The sequence below is a fragment of the Oxyura jamaicensis genome, chromosome 11 (genome assembly GCF_011077185.1).
Source record: "Oxyura jamaicensis isolate SHBP4307 breed ruddy duck chromosome 11, BPBGC_Ojam_1.0, whole genome shotgun sequence".
Taxonomy (NCBI): domain Eukaryota; kingdom Metazoa; phylum Chordata; class Aves; order Anseriformes; family Anatidae; genus Oxyura; species Oxyura jamaicensis.
Window position 1 is genome coordinate 4,016,169 of NC_048903.1, and position 23,052 is coordinate 4,039,220.

The window sequence follows — 23,052 nt, forward strand, 5'->3', positions numbered from 1 at the left end:
AAGTCAACAATAAAAGAATCATGAGAAGTGCAAATGGAATTGTTTCTCTGCCAACTGGAGTGCAGCGAGGCTTTGCTGTTTGATGAACAGCTGTAAATACTCTAGATTCCCCCATTGCATTCGTGCTGTGTAGATAGTAACGCTGGTGCTTTCTCTCTAAGATCACTGCAGTTGCTATCATTACACTGTTTGCTGCGGTTTCATAGATTCCCTCTACCTTTCTTACCTTCCAGGTATTAGATGTGCAATGCCCTATAGCAAATACAACTACAGCCTGAGCAAATCTCACGCTTTCTCTGTAATTTCAGAGCAGCATTTTACAGCAAAACCAGCATTCCTCCTATTAAAATGCCACTCAGAGGGATTTCCACGTGCAGGGACTACCTCAGAATTGAGTGCCTCTTCCAAGTCATGCAGGAACTGGGTGATGAATTTTGCCAATCCAACCCAAGTCACCTCATTCAGCATACACGGTTCAGCCTGCATCTCTTGCTTACGCCTGACAGGTGGGGAAGAAAAGAATTATTTACTTAGTAATAGATAACTTCTGTTTTCTGAGATGTTTATCCTAATAGCACTGGGGGTTTAGATGGGTATGTTAAGCATGAGATCAGATAAAAACCTATCATGTAACAGCACAGTTCTTTTGCACAAGTATTGGTAGGAGTTTTGAGCCTGACTGCTTGCTGCATACTCCATGTGCCTGCGGGATGAAGTAGGAGCAGAGCAGTTGCTCAGCAGATAAATTAGCCTTTTTGTCTCAGAAATACTTAGCACATTAGGAGAGGAGCTCACTCACTGATTTAAACATAAGGCAGGTGTGGTTTCCTGATATCACTGTGACCATAGGGCTTTCTTTGTCAAGCCTTAGTGCTCTGATATGGTTTAAAATACAGGTATAGATATCCATAAGTGGTCAGACCACTTGGAGATGAGAACACTGGGACAGTAGTCTTGTGTTAGACCAAGGTAATGATCAGGTGTCAGGGCCAGAGCATGGAAGTCCTCAGCTGAGTGAGAATACAAAGAAGGCAGTGCATTTAGCTCAGAATATTTAGAGAATGAACTGCTTTGCTGTTTATGATAGCCCTACAAATACACAGTTTATATAGTAGACTGGCAGAGAGAGAAGGGAGAATGGCTCTTTAATCCAGGATCTCTGAAAGAGGATGGAAGAAACAATCTGAACATGCTACAATAATTCAAATCCCTGTAAATACTCTGTTGAATACTGAAAACCATGTAAAATTATTATTGCTCCCAAGGCAGCCTATAAATATTGTTATTGTATTGGCTGAATCCAAACATAAAATACTTCCTCCCTGGTTTGTAGAACAGTTGACAGATATAATAGACACCACTAGCCAACTCTTAATCTTGGTTTTAAGATTTAGATTTGTTCTAGATGTTAGAATTAACCCTGGTTAGAATACATGATAGATTTCTATGCTACAAGAGAAATATCCCTTCTTCAGAAGAAATCCCCTTCTTAAATCATCTAGTCTGTGACATCCCCTTAATCCCTTTATTTTTCTTGAATTTAGCATAAATATGTCCCTTTTTTACACCTCCATCTGTCTGTTCTACTTTTTCTGCCTTGGTTCTCATCTGTGATGTGTCGTTGAGCTCTTTTTTTTTCCCCCCTCAGTCATAAGGGCATTAGCTAAATCAGTAACCTCCCAGAGTTGGTGCCAGAAAAGTAGACTGAATGTCTTGAGACTGGTGAAAGACGTAAATATACAGAGACACGTATTGATCTGTATGTGTGCAAGAGCAGAGACAGGTGGATGGATAGACGGACATGCACACAAATAAATAATACAGCCAGTGAATGTACGTACGAGTCTATCAGAAAAGTTGTGGATTTCTAAGTGCTCTCACTAATAGTCTGGTTAATGAATACAAATGCAGTGCAAACTCAAGCAAGCTTAATACTTACAATGGTTTGTTCCCAGGCATCTACGGTGTGGTAAGGAGGAGAATTAACATAGGATTATCATATTTTACGCATGGGCATACTTGCCAATCCTTTTAAGAATACTTTAAGGACAGATCTAGAGTTTAAGTATTCGTGAGCAAGGATCACTAAATATAGATTGTGCAAACCACTTAGCTATAATTCTTTTGAATTTCTCGATGAATGACACAACTGCAAGTTCAGTTGACTCCTATATAATGAAATAAGCTGTTCAGTTTTTAAATATGGGAAGGTAGGAATACACAAGCTATCCTAAATATTTAACAAACTTTAGCTTGATTAACTGAGCTGTTTTTGGCACTATGAGAAGCTATCCCACAACTTGAATATTATCAAAAATCTCTTTTGAAAGCGAATGGCGAAAGATAGGTATGCTTCCCTGGGTTTCAGGATTCAGCACATTTGTAAGGCACATTCCTCAGATGTTGGAGATTTTATGCAGGTACAATCAAGTATCTATAAAATCACCTGGTTGCGTTACGCAGTTGTCTGACAATGTGGGCTGTGGTTTCATGATAGTTAATATCTGATCAATGTGCTATCAAAGCACCCAGTGGCGTAAATTTGATCTGGATAAGGGTAAGGCACATGATTGCATTTCTGTATACTTGGGTTAGCTAACAATGTGCGGTTTGTGGTGCCTGTAGTAGGACAAATGCTGCCTGGTCTGACAGAAGGGCTTTTTATTTTCCGAATGAGCTGTGAAAAAAGGTGGCAGGAGGAGTTTGTTCACAACATCTCTCTGCATTTTGTGATCAGTGCTTTTCATCTAATATTAGAGATCTAAAATTAGATTTTAGTGTATCATAAATTGCATCTTCAGGTACATCTCCTAAAAATGTGTATTTATAGTAACCCCCCTACCTAAATTTTCTTAGTATTGCTTTTGCTGAGCTGGGGGAGATCATTTGCTTCCTTTTCTCAGTTTATTAATGTTGTCTAAATAGCTCATTTGGATAGTTCATGGGGATGGTTTTATAATGTGTTTCAAGGTAGCTTTTGGCATAGGGAAAAGTAAACTTAGACCTCTCTCACATGAGTGAGTGGAAAAGAGTGTTAATTCTTCAAAGTTTTTAAGCTGTACTACAGACAGTTTGTAGAGATGCTGTGACTTGGAGGATTTTGCTCTGTGCCATTTCTCTCCTTCTATATGGAGGAGAGCAACAGGGGTAATAAGACAAGGACAAAGCTGCTCAGTGGTGGTCAAGAGGCAACAACCACAAAACGTGCCTTGGGAAGATTCAAAGGGGAAACTTTTCCCCAAGGAAGGTGCAGCAGCACTGGAAGAGGTTGGCCAGAGGTCCTTACGTGTTTTCAAGGGCTGGCTAGACAAAGCCATGGCTCATCTAATGTTGGTGACAGTCCTGCAGGAGACTGGAACAGAAATCTTCAAGTTCCTTCCACTGATACTTCTGCAATTGCTTTTGTCTGTACCCTACATTGCAGAGGTGCCAAGTAATTCGTTTAGGTAGGATTGTCCCTGCAGATGGATTTTCTTTGCAGGTGACTTTTTTCAATGGGACTGTGGCTTTGTACTGGGGCCGTAAGTCAGCTGTGAAACACAACTCCATGGTTCCAAAGCAGAAGTCATATATTGTATAACAATCACACTTCCACCAATGTAGTGGCCATCCTAAATGTTAGAATAACTCTTGTTTTCTTGAAGTCCACCATTATGGCCAATTGTGTATGTATGCTCTAGAGTCCACTTCATAAGGGCAACCTAGCAGCTTTATAAAACGCAACAGAACCCAGGTACAGCAGTTTTTACTTTCTGCAGCACTATCAGCCTGTAGTTCTGTATTCTTTCCTGTGTACATCTTAGGAGTTTAGCTTTAAAAGCCATTATTGATAATTTCAAAACACTTGTTTGCAAGGTAATGAATACTGTATGGAGTCAGACCAGCTGTCCTTGCGTTGTGTCCTGCTATCTGACTTCAGCTAGTAGTGAAGGCTTATCAGTGTCGGAGCAGTGCGTCATCCTTTCCCTGGTATATCTTCCCAATTATCAATGGTTCACTCTTCACTGAGCTAGGTAGGATCTGAGGATGCATCTTAACAACAGCATTCAGCACTTTGCAAGTTTAAGCCCATTGAAACGTGTTATTAATTACAGTGGTACATCTAATGGTGCTGTCATTATCCTCTGATGGATTTTTCCAGATAACCAAGCGACCAGATGTTCATTTGGTCAGTTTCCAAAAGAAATATGTTTCTCTGTACATCTTTCATTTGGCATTTAGTGACGTTTTCATAGCAATGCACTTGCAGTTAAGAAATTATTTTTTTGGGGGTGGTGGGCAGAGGGGGTTAATGCAACAATGAGCTCAACTATGTTTACAGTTGAACTGTTTGAAACTCCATCAGGCAATGACTCAGTCCGGGTCACTCTTCAGCTGCTCTAAATTCTCACCCAAATGTTAAATCAGTTTTGGTTGCTTTTGATTTATGGATGCATGATTAAATAAGGAAGCTGGAGCAGCAGAAAGTATCTGCTGCCATTCGGAAAGCACGAGCCCTGGAAGCTGGCGGATGTTGGCTCTGCAGCAGATCAGCCTGGTTGGAGCAAAGGTCATCTTCTAATGGAAAGAAAAACAAAAATAAAACACTCCCATTCCACCATGAGGAGATACTGAGCTACCAGGGGGAGGAAGAACTCCTGTAATATACTGCTGTGCCTCCTTTGCTGTACAGATTTTTATGGTCCTTACTTTTCTTTCCTCCCACAGACAAGTTAACACAGGGCCTGTGATATGCCCAAGCAGCAATGAAATGGGCTGCTCATCAGCCTCTGCCTGGGAAGGAGAGGAGTTTGATCCAGAACCCTGTCCTGGTCAGTGGTAGTTCCCTTGAGTGTCAGTCTCTTCCTGCGATACTAGCTTGTGCCCTGCCCGCAGTGGGTTGTCCCATCAACGAGAGGTCTGTAAAAGGTCTGGAGGGTTGAAGAGGAGCTTTGGTGAGCACAGAGACATGGGACTGGGGAGACCCAGTGTTCCCAGCTGCCCACCCCTAGCCATGCTGTTCCTGTCAGATGGAATCAGCATGTCACAGCCCGCGTTAAACCCAGTGTTTTCTTCAGCCCTGCTGTCCAGCTGTGGCATCGGGTCTGGCTCTGCTGTTCCCACAGTGTTCCTCCACTGCAGCAAAGTGCTCTGTGTGCTTCCTTGGCACAAGAAGCATCCCAGAGAGCTGTCGCTGCTTCTAGCGTAGGTTCATGCTTTAAAATCTGGGAACTTGAGCAGTTAAGCTCTGACGTAGTCCTTTCCTGCTTACAGATATACAGTGTCACATCAATGAAATTAAATTCCTGTCTTATCAAGGTATCTATTTTCATTATCTCATGCCTTGGTGATGCTCTGGAAGAGTGACTGACTATATTAGAGAAGCGACACATACTAGCTTCCTCCTGTGTCCTTCGGGGCTGGGAAATGAGCTCAACTGAAAGTGTATTGCTTTGAAACTTGAAGGTACCACCAAGTCTTTCCATCTGACCTCTAGCACGGCATACATAAGGGCTGAGCAGTAGTTGGCACTGGACAGAGGAAAGTTTTCCAGAAGAAGAAAAAAACACGGTTCGTATTATAGGAACAGTTGTCTTTGCAGTAGCCAAGGATCTGAACATCCAACTTTTGTTATCAAGGAGGCATGTCTGTTAGGGTCTGGTGGCTTTGTTTTATTTATTTCTGTTGTGTGATCCCTCAGCTTTCATTTTTATAGCTGCCTTATTTAAATCTGGGTCTTAAAATTCTCAGTTTTGTGTGGCTGCACTTTTTTCAGTCAATTTTTGTAGTTTGCCAGGTGAACCTTTGGTACGTTGGTTCAGGATTTCAATTGATCTTTTTTTCATTTCCATTTTGTAGCTTTACTGTGGTCACATAATTGCCACGTACTGGTGAAATCTGGACCATGTTTTTCTTCTGCACAGCCTCGGTGTTTTGCAACGCTCTTTTTGCTCATTTGGAACCATAGCGCCCATGTTCCAGTTACAGAAACAGGGAAAAATGCTTGGGCATGCTTAGGTGTGTGTGCATGCAGCGAAACTTCTGTATGCAGTGAAATGAGAAACGCCGTGTTTCCAGCTTCCATCTGCGTTACGGGGCGTAGGGACGACAGATTCCATACCTTGCTAACAACTGTGAATCCTGAGATAATGCTGTTGTTCAGTTCAAATGGACAGACAGGCAAATCACGCTCCATGTTGTTCTCATTAAAAGGGTGCTGTTTTGCAATCTCAGCCACAGTTGTTGCCAATTGCATGCATTTCCATTGTAATTTTTGTCTTTGCTTTTTGTAACTCTTCTTCCAAAATCCCTGTGATTAGTATGCAAAATTTCTCTGTCTTTGAAGCTGAAGATGTACTCCTGAGTATTGTCATCAGTTACAGCTTTGGGGTTCTGTTCTGCATCTTAAGGATAAAATCCCTGGCTAAATTCTTATGCCGTTCTTACTTCAGTACCTGAAGTGAAATAAGTAACTAAAGGAAACATGCAAATTGTCAAGCACTTTTTTTGTTGTCATCGTTAGTTTTTGCCAGTATCACTTCAATAAAGCTAGTGGCAGCTTTTAAGCGTGAATGAGAATTGGTACAACACATAGGCATGTGTCTGTCTACATAAATTTTGGTTCTTTAAATTAAAAACCCAATAAATGAAAACTGTCCGGATGCGCTGGCAATAAATGAAAGGCTGACTCAATGTCTGCCATGGCCATTAATGAACCTTTCCTACACTCCCTAATCATCTTGATTGCCATATTGAATGAAATGTATGACACAAACCTTGTGCGGAATCTCAGTTGAGCTCAAGCACTCACTTTCGTTCCTTGTAGGGTAAGTGGTGATTTACTTCTGGCACCTTTTCAAATGGCAGCTCTTTAAATTTGTGGCACTCTTAAAGCATCTGTTTTCCAGTTGAATCTTCCCCTACCTATACACTTAGTTTCTCAGAGCATCAGTGCTCTTCAATTTGTTAGTATCACAGGAAGGGAACCAGTAAAACCAGTAAAACCACTGTACTGGACTTTCGGAGAGCTGACTTTGGGCTGCTCAGGACACTGGTTGGTAGAGTCCCTTGGGAGGCGGTTCTGAAGGGCAGAGGGGTCCAGGAAGGCTGGGCGCTCTTCAAGAGGCAAATCCTAATGGCGCAGGAGCGGTCTGTTCCCATGTGCCCAAAGATGAGCCAGCGGGGAAGAAGACCAGCCTGGCTGAACAGAGAACTGTGGCTTGAGCTTAGGAGAAAAAAGAGGGTTTATAATCTTTGGAAAAGTGGGCTGGCCACTAGGGAGGACTATAAGGATGTAGCGAGGCTGTGCAGGGACAAAATTAGGAAGGCCAAAGCTCATCTGGAGCTCAATCTGGCTACTGCCGTTAAAGATAACAAAAAACGCTTTTATAAATACATCAACACAAAAAGGAGGACAAAGGAGAATCTCCATCCTTTACTGGATGCAGGGGGAAACTTAGTTACAAGAGATGAGGAAAAGGCAGAGGTGCTCAATGCCTTCTTTGCCTCAGTCTTTAGCGGCAATACCGGTTGTTCTCTGGATTCCCAGTACCCTGAGCTGGTGGAAGGGGATGGGGAGCAGGATGTGGCCCTCACCATCCACGAAGAACTGGTTGGTGACCTGCTACGGCACTTGGATGTGCACAAGTCGATGGGGCCGGATGGGATCCACCCAAGGGTACTGAGAGAACTGGCAGAGGAGCTGGCCAAGCCACTATCCATCATTTATCAGCAGTCCTGGCTATCGGGGGAGGTCCCAGCCTGTCAGTTTGACCTCAGTACCAGGGAAGCTCATGGAGCAGATCCTCTTGGGAGTCATCATGCGGCACTTGAAGGGCAAGCAGGCGATCAGGCCCAGTCAGCATGGGTTTATGGAAGGCAGGTCCTGCTTGACGAACCTGATCTCCTTCTATGACAAAGTGTCGCGCTGGGTGGACGAGGGAAAGGCTGTGGATGTGGTCTACCTTGACTTCAGCAAGGCTTTTGACACCGTCTCCCACAGCATTCTCCTCAAGAAACTGGCTGCTCTTGGCTTGGACTGGCGCACACTTCGTTGGGTTAGAAACTGGCTGGATAGCCGGGCCCAGAGAGTTGTGGTAAATGGAGTCAAATCCAGTTGGAGGCCAGTCACTAGTGGCGTCCCCCAGGGCTCGGTGCTGGGGCCGGTCCTCTTTAACATCTTCATCAATGATCTGGACGAGGGCATTGAGTGCACCCTCAGTAAGTTTGCAGATGACACCAAGTTAGGTGCGAGTGTCGATCTGCTCGAGGGTAGGAAGGCTCTGCAGGAGGATCTGGATAGGCTGCACCGATGGGCTGGGGTCAACTGCATGAAGTTTAACAAGGCCAAGTGCCGGGTCCTGCACCTGGGGCGCAATAACCCCAAGCAGAGCTACAGGCTGGGAGATGAGTGGTTGGAGAGCTGCCAGGCGGAGAAGGACCTGGGAGTGATAGTGGACAGTCAGCTGAATATGAGCCAGCAGTGTGCTCAGGTGGCCAAGAAGGCCAACGGCATCCTGGCTTGTATCAGAAATAGTGTGACCAGCAGGGCTAGGGAGGTGATCGTCCCCCTGTACTCGGCTCTGGTGAGGCCGTACCTCGAGTACTGTGTTCAGTTTTGGGCCCCTCGCTACAAGAAGGACATCGAGGTGCTTGAGCGGGTCCAAAGAAGGGCGACGAAGCTGGTGAGGGGCCTGGAGAACAAGTCCTATGAGGAGCGGCTGAGGGAGCTGGGCTTGTTCAGCCTGGAGAAGAGGAGGCTCAGGGGCGACCTTATCGCTCTCTACAGATACCTTAAAGGAGGCTGTAGAGAGGTGAGGGTTGGTCTGTTCTCCCACGTGCCTGGTGACAGGACGAGGGGGAATGGGCTAAAGTTGCGCCAGGGGAGTTTTAGGTCAGATGTTAGGAAGAACTTCTTTACTGAAAGGGTTGTGAGGCATTGGAACAGGCTGCCCAGGGAGGTGGTGGAGTCACCATCCCTGGAGGTCTTCAAAAGACGTTTAGATGTAGAGCTTAGGGATATGGTTTAGTGGGGACTGTTAGTGTTAGGTTAGAGGTTGGACTCGATGATCTTGAGGTCTCTTCCAACCTAGAAATTCTGTGATTCTGTGATAGCAGGTGCTATATCAGAAAAACCATTCATGCCAAGCCCCTTGGTCAGCTCATCATTTTGCCTCTCCTAGATGAAGTCAACGTAATTCCCTCAAGAGGGAATTGGCTGAAGTGGAAAACAACTGCACAGGTCCCTACTTCCATAGCCTTTTGGAAAATAAAGTAAAAAAAAAAAAAAAAAAGTCTGCACGTTTTTAAACTAAACGTTCATTATTTCTACCTAAGGAAGGTTTTGTTAGGAAACACTCCCAGTTTTAATCATGCCAAAGTTATTTGGGCAGCCCATTTAGAGTAGGATTGCGGCCCTATCATGTGTCTCATTCAGAGGTATGAGCCTGCAGCCCATAATACTGCATGAGTACTATGAGCTTTATGTCAGTGTTTGCAGTCTCAGGAAAAAGCTGAAGGTTATGATGGAAGCGGAAAGGGAAATGACTGAATAAGCTTTGAAAACTAAACTTCTCTTCCTCCTTCCAACTGATCCTTCTGGGCTTGGCTAGGAAGAAGTGGAGGACAACAGCAGGGAAGTCTTCCTAAACTGGAGCTTCTGGGTTTGTTATACTTGTTAGAGGAACTCATTCAGACTGGTTAAAAATGAGATCGTTAACTAGTGGTTAACTACATTGTTAATGACTTGTAGTTTCTGGTATTCTGGTTTGCTTTGTTTTGGTTTTAAGGGCAACATTTGTGCAAATTTAATCCAAAACGATGAAGCAGATTGTTTCTGATTGTCATTTCTTTAATGGATTAGACTGTTGTTATTTTAAAGTCATAAACTTTGACAATACGCTTTTGGTATTTTTCAAATGTGAGCTTGTCCTTATTCTTTCATTTTAGTTCTTACTGAAGAACAATGTAGTTGCTCTTGCAGATGCAGAATAATAACTGTTTGACTTGGCTTTCCCCCACGGGTCTTCTGCATCACCATTTCCATGAGGTACACATCTGATCAGCCCATGGGGTGCTAGCACGGCGAGCTATCATAGCTTGTCTGGTATGCCAGGGAGGCGAGTCTAACAGAATGGTGTTTCTTATCAACAGCGTTCCCATTTCAAAAGATCAATACGTTTTGAAATGTAATAGATGAAATATGTGGGTGAGAGAGTGTATTGCATGTGTAAGCCCCAGTCAGGAACTGGGCTTTGTACATACCTGCCATCCTTTGCTTAACCTCTTGGCTAAGAAAAGCTTGGGGAGAGAAAAATAAGGGAACTTGGGGGACAGTGGTGATCCATGTAGAGGGAATAGAGGAATGGTTCAAGAAACAGAGGGTTAAAATAAATGAATATATAGGAGAGAAAAGAACTGAGGAAGGTGAAGGATAGGGAAAAGGAAAGTAAGAGGGGAAAAGGACAGTATGGGAGGAGCAACCTGGGCACCACAAGGAGAGGAGAATAACGGATAAATGTGTATTGTCTGGAGACGTCCGTGGTACATTTACAGCATACCTGAAGCATTTGTGTTCTTAAGTATTCTTCTGCATAGATTTTTAGTCTGCTTCCCTACGTTTGTTTAAATGCATTTTGTGCAGTTGGATGAAAATGGCATTTTATTTTAATACATATTTATTTTTTCTTTCCTAATGTTGCAATATACTCCAAAAAAAAAAAAAAAAGGATGTGTATTATTTCAACAGGAACTCAGGATGATTTGTTTAATGTGAACAAGGGTGTTAGGTATTGTGAACTATAAAAACATTCCATTGTTAGACTAGAAGAGTTAAATGTATCATTTTTAGCAATCTTCCAAACTAAACAGCCAAGTTTTGCTCTTCCCTCCGTCAATATGACATCACTTTGTTTACACTGAAAAAGCTGTTTGAGAGGTACCTCTTGAGTTGGAACAGGTTATTTGGTGTGGCAAGAATTCATAAAATGTTCTTAGAAGTTTTCATTTTTGTCTTAGTAAGAGGAAGTCAAAACAAACATTTTCAGCGTGTAAACCATATACTTTAAGTATTTAAATAAATTCCCTGTGTCGTGTCTGGTGTGTGTATGTGTGTTTTCCAAAAGCACAAAACTGTTAATCAAGTAGGTTAGTACACAGGAGAAAAATGGATGAGGAGAAGAGGAAAAAGCTATGCATTTGTACAAGAGCGTTGCCTACATTCTTTGTTTGCTCCAGTGATGCACTTGTGCCTTCCGTCACTCAATACTGCAATATTTTTTATTTAAGCTTAGTTTTGTCGTTCCTTTTAAGAAGGCAGTTAATGATCACAGTCGCTTGAGGATTGGATTACATGGATTATGTTCTCATTTTGTTTCTTCCTGACAGGCCATTTCTGGTCATTTTTCCCTGTTCTGCTGAATCCCAAGTGCCCCTGAATGCAGCCCTTTGGTTTTGGGATGTGGAGAGCCGTATGTGCAGCCCCACTTCTCTAAGGTGAGTTGCTGCACAAGGTTAAAGCGTAAAGCACCCACATGGCAAAGAGCTTCTGTAGCTGCAGCTTTAGGTGGCACTTGAGTATCTTTAGGAAGCAGGAAGGCCTGTGAGCTACAAAGGGCTCTGTCTGCGAGGATGATGCCGTGATGTCTGGCAGTATTTACCAGCCACACAGTGAGGTCACTTCTAAAAGTATCATGTTGCAGCGCCGAGCTTCCTGGCGTGATGGCAGACGGCTCTCGTGAACCTCGGCCGCTCCTCAGCAGCCATGGTTATTCTTAGAGACACTTCCCATTCCTCAGGAAAAGCTACTGCAAGAGGCTTAGTTGGCTTTTATCTTTAGAAGTGAGTATTTAAATGTTGGACTAATTTCTAGCTCATTCGCAGCTCAGCTGCAGCCCTGCCAGCTGCGCTGGGATCAGTGACAAGTCTTTCTTCCGCCTCCAAAGCACACTTGCAGACAGATCCAGGGCCTAGGAGCACATTGCCCCAGAGGCAACTCTGCTTTCTCACAAGCGTGTAGCTGCCTGGGGGAGTTTTCCAGAACAAGTAGCATATTAGGCTCTCCCTAGCAAAGAGAGACCTTACATGCACACAGAAACCTCATGGGCTTCACAAGCATTGGGCTGGCATTGCTGGGCTCTGCTCTGTTTTGGATGGAGGTGGAGAAGGACCAGTGACCTCTATGTTAAATATTGCCCTGGAGTAGCAACCAGGCCATGCAGCACAGAGGCATGAATGCCCACCCAAGTGGCAGAAGAGGGTGAGAAGAAAAACCTCCATCCCCTCCGGGGATGTTGGGTCAGAACGTTTGGAGCGATCTGTATTTAACCAGAGTGTCCTCCTGCTTGGCTGGGTGGCCATCCATGACCCAGAGACAGCATTCCTGCAGGAAGCTAGCAGGACATCTGAATTAGAGACAGGCTGTGTTGGACCACAAGGAATAAAAGTTCCTTTTTGGGTGGAGATCGGAAAATGTGTTGATGAGGCTGAAGTAGGACTGTTAATAACTGCACTGGGAGACATCTGGCTGTGCAGTTAGCAGTCACTTGGCAGTACTGAGTGTCGCAGGGATTCCTTCTCTGTATGTCGTGCTCTTCAGCCTTGTCCCACCCATCTCTTCTGGCTTTGGGGAGTGACATTTGGACTGTTTGAACTTCCAGGGCTGGAAACTAGTCTGTCCTTACAGACTTGAAGAACAATGCTCTCTTTCTGAAGCCCAGCAGCCTCCTCATTTCAAGCCCCTACCGCTGGCCATGCAGGCTGCTGACCTCGCCTGTACGTTGGAGATCTGGGTCTCCTGGGCCGTGGGCCTGCCCGGGCTGTGGCAGGGGCAGGAGGACGGAATGAGTATGTACCTGATGTGGCGGTGAGACAAGCCACACTTTCACTTCTGCTCCATTGCTAAAAGTAAGTATTTTCATATCCATGTGTTTGTGTGGGGCTCCCTGCCTGAGGGAACAGAAACAGCCTAGCACCTCTGTGTCTCTTGGTACTATCCTTTTAGCCTGGACACTAAATAAAGACACTTTTAAGACAGGAATATTCATTATTCATGCTGAACTTTTTTTTTTTTTTTAAGTTCAGGAGAGTTCTCCTTTTTTACAGTACCGTTAACTGTAGCCCACCTTGTAGGCATGAAAGATGCTTCTTTTTAATCCCAACCTTCCCTTAATATCCAAGAAAGTGTGAAGGAGCGAAACAACCCAATCGCTCACTGCTAACGTGGCTGCTGAAGTGATGATACTGGGTCACGACAGCTGTCCAGATGCTCTGTGCACTGGGATCTTGTGCTGGCTGGGACGTTCCTGTAGCAGGCGTCAGTAACAGACAGTGTGAGAAAGGGAAACATGATCAGGGCTCTTCTCCAGGAGAGTAAAATATACACCCAGCAGGGAGGAGAATATCCTAGAAACAAACAGCAGGGAGCTGAAACAAGGAAGCAGCAGCACAGGAAATGGAGCTACAACTCTGATTCCAGCAGATGGATTAGCGGAAGTCAGAGAGGGGAGAAACCAGGGGATTTCTGTGCAAGTGAGAGAGTGCTCTGTTAGATCCACCCGTGGCCAGTAAGGCCAGCTTTCGCACTGGGTGTGTGTGTATGTGAAAGAGCAGAAGAGGTGTAGAGAACTAATTGAGATGTCTCCCCATCACGAAAGAGTTGGCTTCTTATTTAATTTTTCTTTCCTGAGCGGTCTTCCCCCCCCCCCCGCCCCCCTTAATCTTCCGGTCAGGTTTTTAAATTAAGAAACTGCTTTTTAAAACTTTACCTGCCGAAAAAAGAGTTGTTTGCTAAACTGACCCAGTTTCACTAGCTTTGGTGCTTCCATAGTGATATCTTTGAACTTTTTTTTTTTTTTTTTAACTAAAGCATAGCTCTGGCAATGCTGCTTGTAAGGAAATCCAGCATGTAGAGGTACTCATGTGAATGGGAAGAAAAAGGATTGAGTCTATGCTAATGAGTGAAGTAGTCAACTAAAGCTGCCAACATTCAGTTAAGTTTCTGTACCCTCACGTTTTGTACGATGCAGTAATGCATTTGGAAATTAAAATGAGCCTTCTCCTGCATTGTCTTTCAGTGGCCCTTTTTGGCTTTTACTAATTATTTCATATCAAGTGCAACAAATACAAAACTAACTAAATGAGCTTTTAAAAGTGTAATATTGCTATTAATTAAGTGGAAACTTATAAGTTTCCCCTTTATAAGACGCTAGATAAGTTGAGATTCACCAAGGGCAATAAATACATTATATCTACTTAGTGTTTTAAGCAAATTTTAGTTGTCACCAACAAAATTAATTTGATTTTCAAAATGAGGAAAGGGGGTGGAAGTAATGGGAGTCTTAAGGTCAGTGAGTGATCCCATAAGAGCCTTGAATTGGCAGGTGGAGTGGAGCAAATCATGAGATGGAAAGGAAAGGGAGATTTCTCATTAGGGTGTCGCGTTAACCTGAAGTGATTAAAGTGTGAGGCCTTGTAGGAGCTGATTTTTCATTTCCAGAAATCAGGGCTTGTAGAGAGTAGGAGAGGAAAACGAAATAAGAGGACTCTCACCCTGCCGTTCTGTGGGTCTTAGGACCTTGACAAAGTCAAGCTTCCTGAATAAAAGAGGGAAATTGGTCCCTGGTATGATTAATTAGAGAGGAGATTGAGAATTATTTAAATATAATTTAAAGCCATTTAATGAAAACCAACATTTGAATATAAGCTTTAATTTCCCTAAAAATAAATCATGGCTGGGGATGAGAAATTTTACATGTTACATGTGAATCCAGCGATTTTGGAGACCCCTGTGTGGAAGGGGAGCCCAGAGGCACTGCATCTGCTGGAGCCATCAGCCTGGGTGCGCTGCGTCGCGTGCTGGCTGTGCACGCTGCTGCGTCTGCCGTGCTGTAGTGCAGAGGGATGGCGTGACTGCTGTGGAGTAACGACCGGGGCCTCCACCTGCCCTGGAAGAACGAGGGATCTGTGACACGGAGTTGGCTGCTGAACAGGGAATATGATCAACAAGACCGAAGTGGGAGAGCATTTGGTTTAAGGATTGTTGCTTAATTTTTTTTTCTCCCATTTTTGTTTTATTGTTTTAATTCCTCATTCAAGAGTGTTTGTTTATTTATTTTTTCTGGCATCCAACTTTCTTAGATCTCTAGAAGAAATGTATAAACTAATTTCAGAAAGCGTTTTTGTTGATTTTTGGCTAAAGTTAGTGGAAATTTTCACAGGAAGTAATTTCATTACATCTTTGTCACAAGATAAGTTTAAGAAAAATGAAATACTGGGAAAAAAAAAAGAATATATGAGTGATTGTACTTTACAGGCCTAATGAACACAGTTTTCACACGGGAGGGTTTCTGTGGGTTGCAGATGCATTCTGCTGGCAGCGCTGGGCTCAGGAGTCAGGTCTCAGCAAATTCCCTTTTGCTGTCTTTAGTCTGCTGCCATTACACAACCTAGAGATTCGTGCTCTTAGTACTTCTGTGAATGTTCTATGAACTGAACTGTGTATACTGTTTCAGCATAAAGGTGAGATAGGGAACTTTTTTATTTTTATCTTTTCCTCCAAAAAGCTTCCCAGAACGGTAGGGAATCACAGTCATTTACAGACGGGTTTCAGGTAAATAAAGGGAGGAGTGTGTCTACATGTGACAGTATACCACAGGGCAGCTCCACTGCCTTTTCTTTTTCTCAGAAAAAACTGGACAAGTTAACGAAGCAGAAAGTTAGCGGAGTTTTGCTATTAGCACTCTCCAGCATCTGGGACCTGGACAAGACAGCTCGGCGAGGTCCGTGCAGCAGGGTACTGCTGTCTGCATGCTTTTCTGCATCCCCATCTGAGCTCAGCTACAGGTCCTGCGTCCTACACTAGCCTCTAGAGCTTCATGAATGTCTTATCTGGTCCCCTATATTTTTTTGCCAACTGATATTAAACATTCCTTCAGGCAAAAAGTGCAACAGAAAGCCAAGGCACCTGCACTCTGTTTGTGTTGAGTTTCAGACCTAGAACAGCATGTAATGAAGGAAGGCCTTGAAGTCTTGTACTTCAGAGAGCAGGTATCTGTTGGTTTTCTAGCCATCGAATAGCTCTTTTTTCCAGAAAATACTCTCATTTAATTACAGTGAGGGAGGGCTAGCATAAAAGCCAGCAAACATTCTGTGTAGTCATGTGCAGTATTTCAGAAGAAACCTGCAGTGCTTAATTCTCCGCTAAGTAGAAGCTGGGGTAGAACTTTCTGCTCCTCGTAAACACAAAATTAGTTCATGTCTTTTCTTTCTTTTATGGTGTTGGCATTTTTTCAGTGCACCATAAGCCCCGTGTCCTAAATTTCTTGATTCGTGTCTAAACATTGCTTGCATTAGCTGTACCCTAATTAATCCTTTTGTGCCACGAGTTGAATTTGCCCAGCACGCTTTTCATTGCCAGGAATGGATGCACCAAATCTGCTGATGCCAAAGAGGTAATGTGCATTTAACACGCATCAGCACTCTCTCCCTCTGATAATTGCTGATTCTACTGCACTTAATAATACACTACTAGGTTAAGGTTATACACAGCTCAGGCAGCGCTAACTATCAGGGTGTGTGGTTATTCTATAATAACCACATTTTAGGGTGTGTTTCACTTTTACAGGGCAGTCATTTACTTCAAATTACTTTGTCATTTCTTAAAGTTATTGTGCAATTGCTTTATTAAAGAAAACTAAAGAAATAAATTGATTTTTAAAGATGCGTTAAATAACACTAATTATAATGCTTAGCTCTTAACATGTTTTTTATCCTCAGTGCTTTATAGCTATTTTGCTAATTAATTTTTACAGCATTCTTGTGGTGAGCAACTAGCAGTACCTTTGCCTGAAAGTTACGAATGCCAAGGCAGGGATGTCAAATGGTTTGTCCGAGCTTTCTGTGGTTTGCCCAGGAGCTGGTTTTAGAGCCGATATTAGTATTCGGTTGTTTCTGACTGTCAGGTCGTGCTCTCACAAATCTTTCTTTCCCCCAAACCATGGTCTCGAGAATTATATCATCTTTAAAATGGGGAAAAAATAAAAGAAGTGCCTTAAAATGGCATAAGTCAGTTCTGTGATCGATAGAATGCTGACTGTGTGAAAGAAGATGTGCTTCTAAACAGTTCCACTTTTAAAAAATAAAAATAAAATTCTATTGCAACACTGGTCTTTCAAGGCAGCAAAAATTCAGCTAAATGTCCACCAGTTATTTTCTTAAAGTTTCATCAACTAATTAGTGGTTGTGAGGGAATCATCTACGTTTCTGTTGCCTCCTTTAAGATCTTTTCAAGCTTCAGCCTAGCTACTAGCTGTCGGCCTGTGATTAAATTTCTGAGCTGCCGTCAGTCTCGAGAGTGTTCAGTGCAGTAAAAAGAAATGTCTCCAGCTGCAGGCTTCTAACAGGCTAGGTATAAAGGAAGAGAAGATGTATCCTCTGTCAGTTGTAGATGCACCATTCTTAACAGGAGAAAAAAGAAAGGCAGTAAACAGAAAGCAAATGTCTGAAATGGGACCAGCTAGGTGCTGGGGACTTGTGAAAAGTCAGGCCATCATACTTAGGCAAAAATATGCCAAGTGGAAAGCCTTCTTTTAATCAACTTATCCAAGCAACTTGAAGCAAAGTCTACCAGAACACTTCTGTCAGTATGGTCAATTTTGTTGCACTGTTGATAATACTAGAATATTTTCATACACATGTACATATGCATATGTACTATTCCATTCCAATATTAGAATGGAACAGAATGTATCTAAGAAATGAGGTGATTTTGTAAGACTCAACCTCCCTTTATTTAAAAAATCACATCAATCTGAATATGCGTCTTAAACAGGCAAGAGCTTAACAGTGCCGGAGGGCAGCTTAAAACTACTCACAACTTTTAAATGGTTGGGTTTGACAATGCTGTGGATATATTTATTTTCTGAATGTAGACTGGATAATATTATACGCGCATTTATCACAGTTGGATTATTTTCAGCTGCTCAGCCTTTCTTGTTTGTTGATTGTATCTTTGGTTCCAGCATTGAGGGCATTCAAACTGAATCCTTCTCAATCCCTATATTTTAAATTTAATTACTTTTAAGCTTCCAGAGTAGTTATCTCTGACTTAGGTATTATGTTAACACTGCAAATACTAAATAATCATCTAAAGGGAAAAGGTGACTCTTCTAATTTTCCCAAAGGTCCTAATCCTCCCATGGGATTGTGTTGCAACACTTAGCTAACACGCTCTAGTTGGCATCGGAGGAGCTTTGCACAGGAGCGAGGTCTGAGACAAGCCTCCTTCAGGAGGACATCCTTAAGAACACCGGGACTTGGTTCTGCTGCAGCCGGGTGTTTTTGTTGGGACTTCGTCACTAATGGTGGTTTGCAACAATGCAAACTTCAAGGACTTGGCAGCAAGGCAATATGAAAACTGCAAAGTACTGCTGGCATTGACCTGCTGCAAGACTGTACTTTGTGTTTATTTGCCATAAACAAGAAGAAAAATTTTCTTAATGCCTGCATCTCACAGACTGTTGCTATTTCCTTGAGAGCTCAAACAGAGCCTCACCAGAGGCCACCTTGTTGAAACCTACTCAAACAATCTTTATTTCAAAGCACTGCTTACTGTAGCTCAGTTTCTGCCCCACTCTACGAAATTGCGGTCTCTGGTAAAATTAAGAAAAGGATGATTCATACACCTGGAGAAGGAATTGGATATTCAAGTCACTTGTCAGGCTGGCAGCTTTAAATTATATAACAGGAAGCCTTCTATTCATATGTAATGTAACTGAATCACCACTTCTTTATTGATAATTCATTATATGTTGCTACTATCACTCTGCAGCTCTGAAATGCTTTTTGCTATAATGATTTTATACCATACTAGTATAATGGCCTTCTGACTGTGTCAATCAGCACTACTTGCGTGTACAATAATATTATTCTGCAATCTGTCTTGGGAGAATGCTTAAAAGCTTTCTCTCATTTTCTCCATTTAACTCATGTATTATCTGAGTTTTTACATTAAATGGCCATACTTAATATCCCATGACATGTCACCTATTTTCTAGGGAGGATACTGATACAGTACTTACCAATTCCAGAATCCATACTAATCAAATGACACCTGCCCACTTCAGCCAGGAGCAGCCAGTTCAGTGCGTCAGCATTTAATCTGCAGGGAGAACTTATGAGAAGGAACAAAAACAACGTGAACTGCAGTTGGCTAAATGCGGGCATGGTTGATGCAATTTGTTTTGTAAAGAGGAATTTGAAGATGCTGAAGTCAAACTGAGGTATAGGGGTCAATTGATGCACAGATTTATTGCCAGGACTCAGCCCACACTGGTAGCACGTTGACAAAGACAAGGCCTGATCTAGCAAATATAGATGTGATTTCTGATACGCACTTTGGGGTAGGCAGTTTGCTGAGTAAGGCTTCTGGGCTGCGAGTGGAAACGTAGCCACGAATGTAGCAAACTCAAGGTGTTGGGTCAGGCTGACAGAGAGCTCAGGCCCAGTGCAGGTAGTTGTAGTTTTGCATTCAAAGAGTGCTTGGAAGTCACAAATAGTTACTGTAAACCTCATCCACCATCAGGTTGATGTCCTGGGAATTTTGAGACTTGAAATTCCAGCTGCTGAATGCAAAATCAGACACTGGAATCAGTGCCAGGGCATGTGTGTAGTCTGTTACAGATAGACATTTCCCTTAATAATAACGGATGCACTTTAATCGTATTTGTTGTTTGGTTCAGTCAGTTCTATGGTACAGCTAATTTCTAGGTTAAGGGATAAAAGACAGTTTACCAAAATTTAATGTTTCAAGGGGGCAAGTGTCCATTTACCATTTGCTTAAGTTCCAGTCCTATCCACTCAGCACAAGAACTTCAGGCGAAGTTAACGCAGCAAGCCTGCGCTCTCCAACTACAGGCAGAATTAATTTGCTCAGCCACACAAGAAGAATGGCAAGGTACAAAAGAAGTGGTTCAATTAGGCCACGGCGTTATAAACTCGTGAGACAATAAATTGTACAGTTTGCATTGTCGTTCTCTCCTCTGACTGTTTTTAAGCCATCTCTCCCTGGGAGTGGGATATTCCTCCCAGGGAAACTTGCAGCTGTAAATGGAGGAGACTCATTTGAAGAGCTGACAGTAAGGTGCTGGAGAAGCTCCTAAACAGTCAGGCAATGATATAAGTGTCTGGGGGACTTGTGAAGGAGAATATACATATAAATGCATAGGTAAAAGGCTTTTGTTGCTCTTACTGACAAAATTGGCACCCACTTGGGTCCTGCAACTACTGTCTGCAGCAGCACATTGGCAAAAAGATGAGCAGTTTCCTGTGCTGGTGTACATTTGGGGGAAATAAGTCTGTAGACAAACTGTATAGCTCCATCTTTAGAAGCTGAGAAATTGGGATAGAAACTTCTCATTGTTGTAGTTTTCTTTTGCTGTTGCTTTCTCCACCGCATTAACTTGCCGGTTTTGCTCCTCTAGCCTCTCCCAGGCTTTCAGAAGCTCTCAGCACATAGGGCTGGCTTGGTGGCACAGGTGCATACCTTGTTCTCATCTCACTTTGTGTTCTGACATGAGCACAAAATTCGACCTAAATGACTTGGATTTCCTCTGGCAGTAGCAATGGCAACGCTGACTACAGACAGCTGCGCTGCAGCCTCGCGGTGCTTTGCAGCAAGCACGCTGTGTTGTGCTGTAACCCTGCAACTGGAGGAAGTGATTTGTACGGTCTCAGAAAGCTGTAGTGGCAGCGAGACCAAAGGATAAAGGTTAGTGGATGCTGAGGAGCCTGTCGTGTTGGGTGCCCACCTCCATCTGCGATGTTCAGACCTCCTTTAGGCCACTGCCGTTCTTCCTCCCTGTGCTGGGAGGAGGTGGGACCTGCCAGTGCTGCGCCGGCATCCCCGTGCCCTCCCAGACATACAGCAAGTACCTCGCGCTTCTGAAACGCGCTGTAATTATTCATTTTACGGTTTTGTTGTAGCACGCAGTGTGGGTCTGATTGCCTTAATAACAGTATACCTAATAACCCAAAGAGGGACAGTGCTTGCTGGTGGACGAGTCAAACATAAAAACGTGAAATAGGGGGCTGAGGGACGCTGGGCAGAAAAGAAAGTTCTTAGGGAAAAAAAGAATTATTTCTTTTGTGTGTGTGTTTATTTTGTAATTTGATAGAAATAAACAGTTACTATGGCAACTGTCATATCACAGGCGACACGCAGAGCAAGGAAGATGCCATGTACTTACCGATTAGTGGAGTGAGTTTTGGTATCTTTTAAAGAGACATCATTTTCCCTGCTACGTTTTCCCTGTACGTGATGTGTCTTGACTTGGCCTTCGAGGAAGGTTAGGTTTTGTTCCTGCACATCCTCTTGGCAGCTGCATTAGCTATGGCTGCGAGGTGCTGCACCCTCCTCCTGGTGTCGTCTGAAGGCTCTAGGTAAGCGTTCCTACCCTACAATTTTTTTCTCTATTTTTGATACTTGAGGAAGCTGCCTTTTTGTTTGTGTTTGCTAAGTCAATGAGGAGTGGAAGCAGAGAGTCCCTGGTTTCTAGCCCTGTGTCCTGGCCGCTGCTCAGTTCCCCCACTTCGTTTACTGAACTCCTCTCATATTATTTTTATTACTTTTGTGAGAACATTGTTAGTATGGTCGTGAGAAAGTAGTGCCAAAGGAGGTTTGTTTGTTTGGTTTGGTTTGTTTTCAAAGGACCTGGAAGCATAGCACAGTAGCTCTCATGCATGGACAAATTATAATTACAAGTATGCCATGTTTTCAAGGTGTTTTTCTCTTTTTTATTTTCTTGCAGGAAGAATGGGGCCTTCAGGTTGCTCTGTAGGCAGTCTGTGTTGTGTGTAACACCCTCCTTCTGCAGGGTGGTTCAGAGTGCTGTGTTTAATATGTATTCACGTGTTATTTAATCTTCATATATACACATGCACACACATGCACATCTACTCTACATTTTTTGCATATTTATTTATTTGTATGTATATTTTATACAAATATACAATTTTATACAAATACATGTATAAATGCACATTTTTTCCACCACTGCATATAGTACGTAAGACCATTGACTGTGCTCTTTTCCTTCCCTCCAGAGAGTGTTAGTACCTGTAAATTTTATTTAATTGTGTTCTTTGCTGGAGACAACTTCTACCTGGATAATTTTTACTCTAGCACCACATCCACAGAAGGTTGTGCTTCAAAGCTGATGTACTCCCCCTCCCTGAAGAAGAAATGTAGTGCTGTGATTTGTCTTTTTAACTAAGCTACATGGGGCTGGGTAGCATAGAAGGAAAAAAAAAAAAAAAAAAAGGCATTGTCCTTGTCACCTGCCATTTTTCTAGCCGACTTGACACCCCCAGGCTTCCCAACAGCTCTTTCCAGCAGGAGCTGTCTCGGAGCTCTTAGCATCACCAAATAATTGAGGTTGTCACATCTCTTGTTCATTGTTTTTTCCAGGCCTGGAAAAAATGCAAATATTTCATTGTAGTCATTAATTTTCCCATCCTTTTCTTCAAGCATCTCATTGGTTTGATCTGATGAAAAGGGCTGAAGGCATTATTGCAAACACAGTGGCATCCAGGTTCTGCCTATAGTGGGGAAGAATCTCATCAGATAAAGTCTCAGGGAGGTCATCAATCACAGTTGCTGACAACCATTTTGCCTTCGTTTGTTACAGATGTGAACATGCTTAATTATTTGTAGTGTAATTAGTTCATGAAATGTCAGGAAATGTCAAACTGTGTTCACAGCACAGATTTTTGCAGCAAAGAGCAATGAGAGCAAGTGTCAGTGGGAGACGTGGAGGACTGATGGGGGGAACTGTTTCTGCAGGCAAATGAGGGAAATGGCTTGGGGGACAAATGAGGGTCAAAATATTAAGATTAAAGTTTTGAGACAGACCTTCAGGAGAGCCAAGTAAAGTGGAACGTGAGTGTTGTCACCGTGTGGCAGCATTTTAAGAACATGTCTGGAGGAGGGAAGGTAAATCAACATTTACACTTTTTTTTTTTTTTTTAATTTGATTTTTGTAAACATCAGCCTTTGACAGCAGCTCTTAAGCAAGAATT

General features: G+C 43.0%; 1 long non-coding RNA gene across 1 annotated transcript in view; it reads left to right on the top strand.

Annotated features, from left to right (window-relative positions):
- LOC118172924 overlaps positions 1-23,052 on the top strand; it is an 86,584-nt gene that overhangs the window by 6,511 nt on the left and 57,021 nt on the right. The window contains exon 3 of the long non-coding RNA XR_004753899.1: positions 11,365-11,472. This is a non-coding gene — a long non-coding RNA (uncharacterized LOC118172924). The remainder of the gene's footprint in view (positions 1-11,364; positions 11,473-23,052) is intronic.